Source organism: Bubalus kerabau, chromosome 13 (assembly GCF_029407905.1).
Source record: "Bubalus kerabau isolate K-KA32 ecotype Philippines breed swamp buffalo chromosome 13, PCC_UOA_SB_1v2, whole genome shotgun sequence".
Lineage (NCBI taxonomy): Eukaryota > Metazoa > Chordata > Mammalia > Artiodactyla > Bovidae > Bubalus > Bubalus kerabau.
In genome coordinates, this window is record NC_073636.1 from 83,697,501 (window position 1) to 83,713,394 (window position 15,894).

A 15,894-nucleotide genomic window follows, 5' to 3' on the forward strand; every position below is an offset into this window, starting at 1 on the left:
GACCGTGCAGGTGGCATGTCTCCTACCTAGTTCATTGTAAGCCCCTAAGGATAATGTCCGTATCATGGTCAACTTCCAAAATCAAGATGGAACCGTCCAACGTTTGACAGATGTCAAGGCTGATGTCCACCCCCACACCCAAAGGGTAATGGAAAGAGGGCTTCCCAGGTGGTGCAGGGATAAGGAACCCACCTGGCAATGCAGGAGGCACAGGAGACTTGGGTTCAATCCCTGGGTTGGAAAGATCCGCTGGAGGAAATGGCAACCCACTCCAGGATTCTTGCCTAGAGAATCCCATGGACAGAGGAGCCTGGTGGGCTACAGTCTGTAGGGTCACACAGAGTCAGACATGGCTGAAGCAACTTAGCCCACACACACACATACATACACATTGTCAAGATCCGAACATGTATGTCCCTCCAAAATTCATATATTGAAACCTAACCCCCAAGGTGTGGCTTGGAAAGTGAGTTAGTGAAGAGACAGAGCCCTCATGAATGGGTTAGTGCCTTTATAAAAGCAGTCCAACACACTCCCCTTGCCTTTTCCACTGTGTGAGTTTTCAGCAAAGAAATGGTCATCTAGGAAGTGGGCTCTCACCATACATTGAATCTGCCAGCTCCTTCATCTTAGACTTCCCAGCCACCAAGAAACATAATTTATCCAATCCGTGGTGTCTTATCTCTTTGCCTTTTCACACTGTTCATGGGGTTCTCAAGGCATGAATGCTAAAGTGGTTTGCCGTTCCCTTCTCCAGTGGAGGTTACATGGCATGGCTCACAGTTTCATTGAGTTATACAAGGTTGTGATCCTGATGCTGGGAAAGATTGAGGGCAGGAGGAGAAGGGGACGACAGAGGATAAAATGGCTGGATGGTTTCAGCGACTCAATGGACACGAGTTTGGTCAAATTCCGGGAGGCAGTGAAGGACAGGGAAGCCGGGTGTATTGCAGGCCACGGGGTCACAAAGAGTAGGACACAACTGAGCAGCTGAACAACAGAGCCTGTGGTAACTTGCCATAGTGGCCAGAACAGAATAGTACGCCATATTGTTCCATGTTGGTTTTATGGAAGCTCTCAAACCAGTTAATTACACTTAGGCTAGAGTCAGTGGCCCTAAAGCTAAAGCACAATCTTTATTCAAGAAAATACACTCACTGACTTTTTTTCTCTCAACCCTGAAACTTTTCAGTCATGAAAAAAGTGATAATAGCATTAAGGACAACCTAAAAATTTTAGCCAAAGAAATAGTGGGATCATCAGATTATTATTATTGGCTACACGCTGGGGCATGTGGGATCTTAATTCCCAGATCAGGGATTGAGCTTGTGCCCCTGCATTGAAAAGCAAAGCCTTGACCGCTGGCCTGCAGGGGCAGTTCCTGGGATCATTACACCAGCAGCGTGGGTACCCTCAGAAATTCACGTGGCAGTCAAAAGGTCCCTAAAAGGATTAAGGAAACTTTTAGATACCTGTGACTTTACCACTGAAAGAAATGCATCGTGTGTGTTTCACAAGGTACCCCTGAGGCGTAGATTATTTCAGCTGATGGTTTCTGAGAGCAAAAATAACAATAATAATAAAGGGTTTTTCCTGCCTTTTCATTCAGAGGTCTTACAGAAAAATTAATTGGGGAGTTTTAATTATTGTACTTTGGCTTTAGAGTTCTCTAATTGTAATTAATCAGAGAACAAACGCCTTTTATACAATTTTCGCTTCCACAGTCATGTCCCAAATACCTTTGATTTTTCATGGGTTTGCCAGTGAACGTTCATTCTTCTTGTCAAGGAACCCGCTCTCATAGCAGCAATTCATCTTACCCTGGTGGCCTCCTGATCACAGCAAGCCGTGTGAATTCAGTGTTTCAAAGTAATTTTTTACATGGAAAAAGAAAATATACACGTTAACCCTAAATGAGATTGTCAGCTGTCAACCTATCGATGATTGGCATACTTCACTTGCTCAAATTCAAAAAGCTGTTTTGTAATGTCTGAAAATCGATTCTGGAGAGTGCATATGCTGTGAGCCTACTTATTCTTCCAGCGATGGCACCACTCTGTCCAGAGGCGCGATTCTGTCCATGCTCAAGCGCGTTCTTGCCTCTGCACCTGTCTCCGTCGAGGGGATACGACTAGAAGAGACGCAGTTACTTTTATATCTCCGTATTGTTTGACAAACTCACAATCAGGTTTATTAGGTATAAGTCTCAGGCTGTAAACTGAAGTGTATGAAAAACATCTTTTCTCAGTGTGATTTTCCCCATTTTAACTTTTTTAACTTGTTGTTTGTGTTGGGGTATGGCCAGCTAACAGCGTTGCGATCGTTTCCGGTGGGCGGAGAAGGGACTCGCCGTGCGTACACGCGCAGCCACGTGTGCAGTCGTTAGGTCACGTCCGATTCTTTGCGAACCTGTGGACTCTATACGCTGCCAAATTCCTCTGTCCGTGGGATTTTTCCAGGCAAGAATGGTGGTCATTTCCTCCTCCAGGGGATCTTCCCAACCCAGGAATCGCATCTGTATCTCTGAGTCCCCCACATTGCAGGTGTATTCTGTACCACTGAGACTTGGGAAGCCCCGTATACATGTATCCATTCTCGCCTTAACTCCCCTCCCATCGAGGACATCACGTAACATGGAGCAGAGTTCCGTGTGCTGTGCAGTAGGCCCTTGTTGACTGTCCATTTTAAGTCCAGCACCGTGTACCACAAGAGGCCACACCAACACGTCTAGTGTGGACTCAGCGGCAGGAAAGGCAACAAGCTAGATTTTCACATTTTCTTCCTGTTACCGTGGAGCCTGCAGACGCCGTTGTTCCTGTCTGGTTTTCATCTGCGGTCCATGGAATCAGCTGCGTCCTCCTCCTCCTGACTGAGAGGGCTCATCACACCCTCTAGATGTCCTTAGACCAAGTCTTTCCTGCTCCGAGACGCGCGGGAAGCGCTTCCCATGTCCTGTGCCGTTGTAACTAGCAGAAAACTCGGTGGGGCTCACCTGCCCAAACACACGAAGATACCAAATAAGCAGGATTAAATCAGACAGTGATCACAATGGCAAGGATGTTAAACTGGGTATTAGAATAGGAAGTTCCTGCGTGGAGCACCTGTGTCGGGGGGCAGTCGAGGACGGCTTCTTGGAAGTGCTGCTAATGAGCTGACGTGCATACTACTGTCTCCACGATAAGATTGTAAACTTAAGGTAGGACACGAACAGATTGACTAACAATCTCAAAGCCCTGGCATGAAAGGGTACAAAATGGTCCAGCTGGTGTCCAGAAGCAGAAGCTCATCAGGCCGCACCCCTGGGCATGGGCTCCTGGGAGGAATTAATCCCATTATTTCTCTATCCTGTTAGGGTCCATGCCTTTCAGGACTCAACTTCCATAGATAAAGTCTAAGAGCACAGGCTGGGTCACATGCTCCCCAATGCTTAGGGAAGATGGAGACATCTTTATGTCTAATTTCACCAATAATTCTCCAAAAAGAAGTTGCCCTGCAAGTTATGCCACCAAAAATGGTGAGTGTCCGATGGACATCACTGCAGGTTTTCACCATCTTCTCAGTGTCTGCAGCGAGGCTCCCACTACAGCTTCACTTGGTATATTCCATCTTGAGAAGGAAATCTGTCTTTTCGTGTAGTGATTGGCTCCAGAAGTTTCTTCCCTAGAATGGACTAATATCAAATTATTGCCTGGCCTTCCCCAGATCTTGTTAAGAAGGTTGGCAAGTAGAATTAAAAATAATAAAAAATGAGGCAGACTTCTATACCAAGTGAAGCTGTAGTGGGAGCCTCGCTGCAGACACTGAGAAGATGGTGAAAACCTGCAGTGATGTCCATCGGACACTCACCATTTTTGGTGGCATAACTTACAGGGCAACTTCTTTTTGGAGAATTATTGGTGAAATTAGACATAAAGATGTCTCCATCTTCCCTAAGCATTGGGGAGCATGTGACCCAGCCTGTGCTCTTAGACTTTATCTATGGAAGTTGAGTCCTATTATTTATCTCCAAAACTATCTGAAGCCCTTCCCGTGGCATAGCAGATGCCTAGTGAGCTTAATGCCGAGACAGACATGGAGTTGGAAGGAAAAGACGGGGTCTGGCTTTTGTCTTTATTCGTCACTAATAATATGGTTTGGGATACTTATTAATGCCACTAAAGCCTCTTTCTTCATCTTTTAAGCAGGAAAATAATACCACAACATGGGTTTTCATGAGAGCAAATAATGTAAGGTCTGCAAGAAGGAAGCACTTAATTAAATGCACATCCCCTCGTGCTAATGACTAACACCAGTGTTTTGAAGCCAACTCTTTCCACCAACTTAGCATTTGTACCAAAGAAAACTGATCACAGTGGAGTTTAAAAGCATGGAGATGCTCTAAACTGTGACTCTATTCGTTGAGCTCCTTCCTGACCTTAAACTTATCTTTTTCCCTTCTACAAGCTTATATTTGCTTGTATTGTCATGAGACTGCATTTTACAAATTTTGTTATGCTTACATGTTAGTTTTATGTTAGGTGGCTCAAGCAGATTAAACTGGATTTACAACCATCTCAAGCAGCCCCGATAAGGCCAGTAATCGTGCATAACATCTACAGTCTCTGCATGGCACTGGCCTATTTGCGAGAGGAATTTAGACCTTCTCAACACTTTCCATTTTGCATTCCATCCATCTTTACCTTGACACATTCCTCTGTTCCAAAAGCCTCCTTGTAGTTTATTTTCCAAAATCAACATATCGTTTAAAAGCTATAAAGCTCTTTAGGTTTGGCAGGAAGTCTTATCATTGGACAAGCTTTTGATGCAATTGTATTGTTGGTTGGAAACTTGAGTACCTCTCCTTATTTCAGTGGAGTGCAGCATAAAGGATGGCTTGGAGTCCAGGGGAATATAATCAGATAGGAACTGAAGTCAGAGGATTTACCCCACCCATCAGCTTCGACTCTGTGATTTACATTAAGGTCAGATGGAATGTTCCACACACCCTGAGGCTCTGTACCTCACACCACTAGGGAGTAGAAATCTGCATTATGCAGGCTTGATTTTAAACACTGAGGCTTTTTAAAAATAATTTTATTTATTTTTGGCTGTGCGGGGTCGCTGCCGAACAGGCTTTTCTCTCACTGTGGTAAGTGGGCTTCTCATTTCGGGGGCTCAGCTGGTTGCAGAGCAGGAACTGGATCTGGAGCACGCAGGTTTCAGGAGCTGCACCGCGTGGGCTCTGCAGCTGTGGTTCCCGGTCTGGAGAGCACAGGCTCAATAGTTGTGGCGCACGCACTTCCTTGCTCTGCAGCATGTGGAATCTTCCAGAACCAGGGATCAAACCCAAGTCCCCTGCACCGGCAGGTGGATTCTATACCACAGAACCACTAGGGAAGCCCAGTGAGGACTTTTTTTTTTTTTTTTGGACTTTTTTAAAGAACAATTTAAAGTCAAATCTTGCTTAAGCAGTTGCTTAAATTTAGGGCTGACTGTGTTGTTTCATGAAAGCACAGAGACAGAGGACAGCAAGAAACAATGAAAATTTAAGAAAGAGGCAGATGTCAAGGTCTGTAATGATTATAGGTATGTATTTTTCAGTCCTAAAATGTATAAGAATTGGATCTTAAACCAAGGTTTAACATAGCTTCTTCCTCTATGAAATAAATTGCTGTTGTTCAGTCACTCAGTCATGTCCAACTCTTTGTGACCCCTTGGACTGCAGCACGCCGGGCTTCCCTGTCCTTCACTATCTCCCAGAGTTTGCCCAAACTCATGTCCATTGAGTCAATGATGCATACCATCCAACCATCTCATCCTCTGTCACCTCCTTCTCCAAAAATCCTTCCCTTAATCTTTCCTAGCATCGGGGTCTGAAATAAATAAGTTCACAGAAAAGACAACAAAATCCATAGCATAATAAACGCATTGAGTAGCCGTCGCTGGAGACGGCATGGCCGAGTCTGGGAGTCAGGGCCCCCACGTCCAGGGTGGGGCTCACGCTTCTCCTTGTGTGACGTTTCACCACGCTAGACCCTCCGGCAATCACGCTTTGTTCGTCAAACGCTTGTTGCTGTGAGTTTCCCTTGTGACTGTGGGTTTAAAAGGATTTAGAATACTCAAGCTTCAAAAGTCAAACAGTTTCTTGGCTGAAGTTAGGCTGATTTTTATTTTTTTTTAAACAAAGAAGCCAAGGTCGGGGAATTGAATATCCTTCCTGTCGGTATCTATTACCGACGGAGTGAGTTGCCAAGGCAAGGAGGGCTGTTTCTACACTGGCAGGGAAAATTATGTAAAACTGTCTTGATTGTTGTTAAAGTTCTCCAATACAAGAAAGGTGATCATAATTAGTTTCTTTTTCTTCAACAATGAGTCTTGTTGCTTGTATTCTTTTAAGAATTTATTTTGCCGGGTTCTATAGCCAGATATTCATATGCATTTTAAAATCTATTCACGTTGTTGTGCCAGGTCTGAGTTGTGCCGTGCGAGCTCTGAGTTGTGTTATATGAATTCTTAGTTATGTGGGCTCCAGTTTCCTGTCCAGGGATCGAACCCAGCCCCCTGCATTGGGAGCAGAGTCTTAGCCACTGGACCACCAGGGGAGTCCCCATCAAGTCTTTATTTAGGTTATCAGGTCTTTCATATATACAGCAATATATTTCTCATGTTTATTTTTATATAATTTTACTAGTAAACCAGTTTAATCACATCAATGACTCTAAGGTTTAATATCACCCATGCATCTGCAATGGATCTTTATGTATATATACACATATATAATTGTATTCGTGTTTTTGGTGGTGCTGGATCTCTGTTGCTACGTGGACTTTCTCCGGTTGCAGAGAGCAGGGCTAGCCCCCAGGGCTGCCGTGTTCGGGCTTCCCACTGCGGTGGCTTCTCTTGTTGGGAGCACGGGCTCCAGGCGTGTGGGCCTCAGTGGTTTTCGCTCACAGGCTTTAGAGCACAGGTTCAATAGTTGCAGCAAAAGGGCTTAGTTGCTCTGCAACCTGTGAGATCCTCCCGGATCAGGGATCAAACCCATGTCTCTTGTGTTGGCAGGTGGATTCCTGCCCACTGAGCCACCAGGGAAGCCCCTGCAATGGATCTTTATTGAAGGGCTGGGAGGAACTCAAAAGTTTTCTCCTCAAAGTTGGAGGTCAAGATTAGAGAAGAACATAATTGCAGTAGGAGAAAAACAACAAGGTATTCCTGTTTCTGAATCTACCTTCCACTTTAAATGTATAGGGGCAGAGAATCAGAGTGATAGAATGGAGAAATAAAAAACCCCTTTCCATGTGGAATAACCAGGATTCTACCCATGATGAGCATCTGCAAAACTGCAGGCAGACACCAACCTGAAGTTATGGCTGAAAATAAATGAAATCTGTTGAGGTGGTTTTCTCTCTTTCCTTGGGAGATTTTCTAAGGTGACAGCCACAGAGAATATGGCTCTTTGATGCAGTTAAGCCGTGGCAGAGCTAATATTCATTGTTTCAAGGCAGCATCAATGCCACTTTGATTGGGCTGTTTATTTTTAAGGCCACTGTCTTTTGGATCTGGATTGGCTACTGAATCACCCCTTTATTATTGACTTGGGTATTGTTATGGAGCTGATAAAAATGTTTGGGTTGGTTACAAGTTCCAGAGAGCTCCAAGCAGCCTCCAGCGCGATTCTATGTGCTCTTTGGAGTCATTCATTTTCTGAGTGTCAGGATGCGAAAAGACTTCTCTGAATAGAATTGAAAATTGTTTGTGCCTAAGGACCTGGGCTATTTTTTTCTATTGCACACTGTTGTTTAAAGCCTTCAGTAGTTTTTTAACGAGATTTTTTTTTACAAGAAGAAAATGCATTCATCACTTCAGAAAAATAATTGATAAGGAAAACATTTTGACACATCTTGAAAGCATCACAAATGATGAGCGAGGTCTTGATTAAGAGTCCTCCAGTTTCTGTTTGTTTTCCGCACTGAGCTACAGAAGACCAACTAGCTTGCTTATGTGGCTGGTGCCATCCTTGACTTTTCTTTTGTGTTTTTCAGGCAATGAAATTCAACACATACTTATCTAGTATCCCTCCCTCCATTAAACACTATCTACCTGTATGTTTTAAACCAAAAAGTTAGATGAATCTTTATTCATCCTGTGCAAACTCCCTTCCACACACAAAGGGGAAATTTGTATTTTAAAAGGAGGGATCCTTTTAAAATACAAATCCACTGAAGCCACTACTCTACTCAAAACCATGTAATTAATGGAACCTTGTGATGATGGACTGTGTGTCCCAGGTGTGCGTGCATGCATGAGCATGTGAGCTCAGTCACTCAGTCGTGGCTGACTCTTTGTGACCCCATGGACCGTAGCCCGCCAGGCTTCTCTGTCCATGGGATTTTCAAGGTAAGAATACTGGAGTGGGGTGCCATTTCCTTCTCCAGGGAGTCTTTCTGATCCAGGGATCAAATCTGGGTCTTCTGGGCCTCTTGCAATACATCAGAGTAATTGCCGCTCTACTTCATGAATTTGTTGGCGGATAAATGAATTAATTCATGCAAAGTACTTCAAAATGTATCTGATACACAGGAAACACAGAATAAACATCCATTTAGACTCAGTGCTATTAACAATGATTCCCGTGTAAGCAAGTTCTCATAGTCATTTTAGATACTACTTTTAGCTATTCATTTAATAAAATGTCTATTTTAAAAAGACATTTAAATATGAATAAAATAGACATTTTATTAAATGAATGCTAAATACTGAAGATGTGAAGATAAATACTATCATCTCTTTCCTCAGGAAGAGAGGAGTGTAATGTACAAATGATTATAAATGTAACTGGAAAAATTACTGCAACATCTGAAGTCCACCTGAATTGGTACTTTTTTGACCGTGCTCCGTCTTCGCGGCTGTGTGCGGGCGTTTCTCCAGCTGCTGAGGGCAGGGGCCGCTCTCCAGCTGCGCGGTGCGGGCTTCTCGTCGCGGAGCGTCTCTTGCTGCAGGGCACGGGCTCCGGGCGCGTGGGCCTCAGGTGCTGCACCACCAGGCTCCGCAGGGCCGTGCGCAGCCCTAGGGAGTCGGACTTCAGTGACTGGGGCACCCGGCGCAGCTGCCGCATGGCACGCGAGACCTTCCCGGACCAAGGACTGAACCCGTGTGCCCTGCATTGCCAGGTGGATTCTTATCCACGGTACCACCCCGGAAGTCCTTTCAATTAATTTTAAAACATGATTTAGCTCGCTCACAATAGACTCATTCATAGTGACTCCATTTTATTTTTTTACATAAGTAACAAATTTATTTTAAAACAAAATAATCAAATAATGTATGATAGCAAATATTTTAGAGAAGACTTGGATGCAGAAACAATAGATAACTCAGAAAGGTGCATCTCAGCCTATGTGGAAAATGAAATGTCAACGTTAAGAATGAAGTGTGACATTGATAAATTAATTTTTAAATCAGTAAGAAAACCAATAGATGGAACTAAATTGTAGTTGAGAAAGATGTCATTATTTTATAGCCATGTTTACTTCTAAACTCATGCAGAAATTAAAGGATAATAGACTACGGATCTATAACTAAGATCATTGAATAGAAAGGAGGAACAATTGGTATAAAAAACTGAATTAAGGGACTTAAATTCAGGGTAAATTCTCTACTCAGCTTCTGGACCTCAGGGAGCAACTGAAGGCTGGGCGGCTCTCCATCAGAGCGGGATCAGGGTTGCGCGGGGCGGGGAGCCGGCGGGCGCGCCCCTGAGGCTCGCGCACACGGCAGCGGGGGGCATCCCGGCCGGAACTGGAGGCGGGGGTGGTGCCTGTTTCTGTGCCTCCGTCATGCGTGGGCGCCATGGGTGCAATTCCAAAGGCCATCCGAATGGTTGTCACCCAGAGTTGTTTGCAAACCTTGTGATGTGTTAGCCAAGGCCATAGGTAAAGAAAGATATAGGGAAGAAAAAAAATAGAATGAAGTAAAGACAAAATAAAAACTAAAGTCAAGAGAGGGCAAGCAAGGTGGAAGCCAGAGGGGAGCGGGGCACTCCCTCCAGATGCCTGTCTCCTCATCCTCTTCATTGGCTTTAGCAGGTGCCCCTCAATGGACGGACAGAGTCACTTGTCCTTGGACCACGGAATGCCATCTACCCCAGGACTGCTGAAGGCCATCTCCAAAGAGGGTTAGTCACAGGTGCAAAATTCCTCCAAGACAGTGTGGATGTTGAAGAACGGAAATCTCAATATCCACACGGAGCAGGGGTTCCCTTAAGGCACCGGGTCTTGACTTCTATTTTCTAACATAATTCACATTTAGAGTTTTCTGGTTTTGCTTTGGTTTGTCTTCTGGCCTGAATGTGGAGGAAATTCAATATGATATAATCAGAGGTAACATGGCCACTGATCTGGGAGTAATATATAATCTGTTAAGCTTAAAAACAAGAAGCCACTATTTCAAGTAAATGATATTCCCACTGCAGGGCAGGCTCTTTTCAGTTTTCTTTCTTTCTTTTTTTAATGTTTTACTCAGGTAAAAACAACATTTATTAGCATAAAACAGTAATATCATTTTTTACTAGGCTGTTTAACACAATATAGAGGTCTAGATGCAAATGATCACTTTAAAAATAAGACACTCCCCCATCTTGATTTGATATTTGCCAGAAAAGTCATTTTTATAAAATGATCTATGGAGCCTTTCTACAGGATTATAAAAAAATTATAAAATATTTAGAGTGCAATAAAATGCAGTGTTCTTATTGCTTCCTCATACTAATTGCTACATCTATTTTTATATCAAGGAATAGTCAATAGTTTGAAACATGAAACCCTTCACAAGAGGTAGGGAGTGGATAGTAAAGCTTGAGGACAGTTGTGGGCTGGTCTGCCGTTTTGGCTGCTGCCTCAGGAAATTTGCTGTAGTTTTGTTTAGTCTCTAAGTCATGTCCGTGTGTGTGACCCCGTGGGCTGCAGCCCGTCAGGCTCCTCTGTCCTTCACTGTCTTTCGGAGCTTGCTCAGACTCACGTCCATGCAGTCGGTGATGCCATCCAACCATCTCATCCTCTGTCATCCCCTTCTCCTCCTGCCCCCAATCTTTCCCAGCATCAGGGTCTTTTCCAGTGAGTTGGCCCTTCCCATCACGTGGCCAAAGTATTGGAGTTTCAGCATCAGTCCTTCCAATGAATATTCAAGACTGATTTCCTGTAAGATGGACTGCTTTGATCTCCTTGCAGTCCAAGGGACTCTCAAGGGAACCGAATGGGCTTCCCTGGTGGTCTAGATGTTAAGAATCTGCCTCCCAACAGGGGGACTTGGGTTTGATCCCTGGTTGGAGAACTAAGGCTCCACATGCCTCAGGGCAACTAAGCTCAAGCAGCAGACTAAGACCTGCCACAGCCAAAATTAAACAAGTAAAATATTTTTAAAAATAACAAGTAGCCAAGTGGAGCCTAGTGTTGGCTTCAGAGACCACTGTCAAGAAGAGAGATGCCCAACTATTTTTTAAACCCGTGCTCCCCTTTGATAAACAGAAGAAAACAGCATATGCTCTTCTTTTACAGCTTTGTGAATTCTTAGGATAATTAGCTATTATTAAATATGAAAGAGAGCAGAGAGGAGAAAAGCACTGTTTATTTTCAAAGTCTACTTTATCTCCCCAGAATGCAGTCCCTCCGGGGGCACAGGACGCAACCTGCCCTCTGCACCCCCTCCACCCACACAAACGACTGCCCAAGTTCCCACAGATTTATGCGTATTCACCAACTCTTTTTATGTTGTAATGTCCTCAGCAATTTGGGGACTATCAAAACAGGTAAAAATTATTGAGGCCTGACAGCTGCGAAAGGTCACCAGACTAAATCCATCAGGATTATCTCTGCCGCATCACAACACGCAGACAGAGAAATTAACTGACCCTCGCACTTGCTGAGGGACAACCCACAACCCTTTCCACGTGTGGTTTCATAAAAGAGCCAGGCTCCTCTGACTATTTTAGACTCCACACAAATCAGAATATAAATTAGCCAGGTGTTAAGCATGCATTAAAAAAAAATCCCTTAATTATCAGAATGAAACCCAAAAAGTTATGAGAAAGGGGATCAGGAGGCTTCCCTGATGGCTCAGTTTTAAAGAATTCACCCCTCAGTGCAGGAGACCCGAGTTCGATCCCTAGTCCGGGAAGGTTCCGCAAACCCCAGAGCAGCTAAGCCCGTGCGCCACAGATACTGAGCCTGCGCTCTGGAGCTGGAGCCGAAGCCGATGAAGCCAGGCGCCCTAGAGCCGAGCTGCGTGACGACAGAAACCTCCTCGCCGAGAAGCCTGCGCGCCACTGGGGAGCAGCCCGCATTCGCTGCAACTAGAGAAAAGCCTGAGAAGCAGCGAAGTCCCAGCACAGCCAAATATATATTTAAGTGGGATTGGTTAGGGAAGTTGAAGGAGAGAAAAAGGAAGAAAGATGTAGAAAGTTAAAAATCTGATTCAGTTACTGGTAGTCGAGAAGCTCTGTTCACGCCCTAAAAATTTCTGGGTTGAACTTCCCAAAGAGCCAGAGCTCAGATTTGAGTTTAATTTAAGCAAGGAGATTTATATGTTTCTGTCTTTCTTTTTCGTCCTGAAGCTTCTTAAACAATGTCTAATATTACATAAATTTAAAAAACTAATTATACATATACATTTTTAAAAAGTTATTCTCAAATTAAAATTTTAATAATTAAATTTACATAAATTAAAAAATAATAATGGAGGCCTCTAGTGGGAATGCAGAGAGGACAGCTGACGACAGAGAAGGGCACGTGGGGAAAGAGCTGGTGAGACGCAAGGGGAATCAAGAAGGCCAGTTTCTACAGTGGGGACACTTGAAACGGGGCCGGGTGCTCCTAGATTCCGGGAGGAAAGGAAGTCTGTGGAGAAGTTCCTTTTCTGCTAACAGGGGCACTGCATGTTTGGAAGCAGAAAACAGGCCCGTGATGAGTGTGGAGGCAGGTTCTGAGATGACCCCCAGGGCACCTGCAGCTGGATTCACACCCTTGCATAACCACCTCCTGCTTGGCCTAGGCTGGGCCTGTTCACTCCCTCCCAAGGAAGAGAACATGGCGAAAGGGAGCTGATTCTTAAGAGATCAGGGTGTCACTGATGGTCACTTCTGCTTGCTCACAATCTCTCTTAGTCACTTCAATGGAGACAGAGCCATCTGCACACCCACAGAGGGGCCCGTGCGGCAAAGAGGGGCCCCCAGCCAGCAGCTAGTGAGGACTTAAGACCCCAGTTCAGCCGCAGGGAACTGAATCTTAGCCAATGGCTCTGGGTGAACTCGGGAGCAGGTCCCAGCCCAGGTGAACCTTGAGATGCTGCGGGCAGCCTTCAGACAGAGCCCAGCTACGCTGCTACCCTTTCCTGATCCGTAGAGACTGTGACATAATGTAACATGTGTGTGCTATTTTAGCTAGAAGTTTTGGCGTGATTTGCTTTACAGTAATAAATAACCCGGGCTTCGCAGGTGGTTCAGTGGTAAAGGATCCGCCTGCGAATGAAGGAGATGTGGGTTCGGTCCCCTGGTGAGGGAACTGGCAACCCACTCACTCTAGTATTCTTTCCTTCTTTTTTCCCGTTTATTGTCTTTATTTCTAAGTGTAAGAGAGTGTCGTCATGCCTTGCTCATATTCATGACCACCTGTTAGAGACATCGTTCTGCCCACATAGACAGTGATACTGAAGTTTCACAACCTGATAGATGGTGAGTTTTCAGGGGCCCATACTGATACCATGACATTTGACATGCACGAGAAGTCCCTTGCCGGGGGACAGTCCCAACTAACTGCCCCACGTTCTCACACCCACGCATGCAGTATTGTTGTTGTTTAGTTGCTAAGTCATGTCCGATTCTTTGTGACTCCACGGACTGCATGCCAAGCTCCTCAGTCCTCTACTGTCTCCTGGAGTTTGCTCAAATTCATGTCCACTGAGTCGGTGATGCCATCCAACCATCTAATCCTCTGCCACCCTCTTCTCCTGTTCGTTTGATCTTTCCCAGCATCAGTGTCTTCCAATGAGCTGGCCCTTTACATTCAGCTTACAAGCCCTTCCAATGAATAGTCACAGTTGATCTCCTTTAGGATTGACTGGTTTTATCTCCTTGCAGTCCAAGGGACTCTCAAGAGTCTTCTCCCGTATCACAATTCAATAGCATCAATTCTTTGGCGCTCAGCTTTCTTTATGGACCTTTGTTGGCAAAGTGATGTCTCTGCTTTTTGATATGCTGTCTAGGTTTGTCATAGCTTTCCTTCCAAGGAACAAGTGTCTTTTAATTTCATGGCTGCAATCATCATCTGCAGTGGTTTCAGAACCCTAGAAAATAAAAGTTGTCATTACATTCAGTATTGTCTTACTACTAGAGCTCAGGTAGTAACACCCGTGAGTTGATCCTATAGGGATTTTCACATGGGATTTGCAAAGGTCTTATATTTACCCTGGTTCTATTCCTGGGTCATGTTGAAGAGAAAAGCTACCCACTCCAGTATTCTGGCCTGGAGAATTCCATGGACTGGATAGTCCATGGGGTCACAGAGAGTCAGACACAACTGAGCAACTTTCACTCACTAGATTTACCCATCGCTAATGTCAAGAATCAGTTTTTGCCAAGTTCCATATGGTCTGTATATATCTTATTTATTGTTACTTGTCTTTCAATAGAGAAGGCTCAGACATTTTCAATCAATCCTTAGTCTTCAAGTAAAAGAATCTCCTTAAGTATTAATGCAAATAATCTGTGCAAATATATGGCATATACATAACTTCTACTCTTTTCCCGTGCCCAAGACAGACATTGTTAATCGATTGTGGCACTCTTTCCCAGAGAACTGGCTATCAGCCTCAGAGTTTATCCTAAGACAGATCCAGGAAGCTGCTATCAATGGAGCAAAGGGAGCAGTGTTTTCATACTGGTAACTCACAGTGAGCTGTGAGTGTTGGCCTATCTTTTCCTACTTTTATGTGTGGTTTTTTTTTTTTTTTTTATGTTAAACTTCTTAGATTGCATGCTGGACTTGCTGGTGAGATTGTATTTTTTTACATTTTACAGGAAAAAACGCTTCTTGGAAACAACCCGGTAGGTGGACACTAAAGCCCCTGCGTCGTCTCCTGTGTTTTTGGAGAGGGGCCTCTGCGGGCGTTGGAGGCTGTGCACGCAGGCTTTCCTCTAGTTGTGGTGAGCAGGGGCTGCTCTTGGTTGTGGAGAGCAGCCTTCTCACCACAGTGGCTTCCTGTGACGGAGCTCCAAGTTCACGGGCTCAGTCGTCGCAGCTCCGGCTCGAGAGTGTGGCTAAGTAGTTGTGACATACGGGCTTGGTTGCTCCCTGGCCGGTGGGATCCTCCTGAACCAGGATCAAACCAGCGTTCCCTGCATGAGCAGGTGGGTTCTCAACCACTGAACCACAAGGCAAGTCCCATTTTCTGTACTTCAGTTCCTCATTCAAACATCTTGCTGAGTTCAGAAAGGCCTTAATTCAGTGACAGAATCTGGAGCTGGTAATGTCTGAGCTTGGCAGAATACAGACTTCTCTTTGCAACAGTAGGTTGCCTTTGCAAAATTTTTCAGGAACATTTGGAATGGCTCTAAATTTTATATAATAAAGCTCTATTATGAAATATCTGGTTATATTATGATGCTGGCTCTTCTGCCAGTTAAATCATATTCTCTGTACTCTATTACAGTGAAATATTGTGGTATGGCTCTCTAACTTCGTGTGGGGAGTTGCAAACAGTTTCTATATTTCTTGCATCTCCAGCAACTGTTTATTATACATCCCTTGGGACATTACATTTACACCAATGTTTGTAGCTTTTAAAATCTCAAGATGGAGATCATATATATAAAGGGATAGCGATGTTCTTTGGGGATGCCTGAGCCATACGAGTTAGCCCTTTACAGAC

General features: G+C 44.5%; 1 long non-coding RNA gene across 1 annotated transcript in view; it reads left to right on the plus strand.

Annotated features, from left to right (window-relative positions):
* The window catches only part of LOC129625152 (uncharacterized), a 66,285-nt gene that overhangs the window by 27,719 nt on the left and 22,672 nt on the right, over positions 1 to 15,894 (plus strand). Inside the window, exon 3 of the long non-coding RNA XR_008701286.1 lies at positions 15,044 to 15,070. This is a non-coding gene — a long non-coding RNA (uncharacterized LOC129625152). The remainder of the gene's footprint in view (positions 1 to 15,043; positions 15,071 to 15,894) is intronic.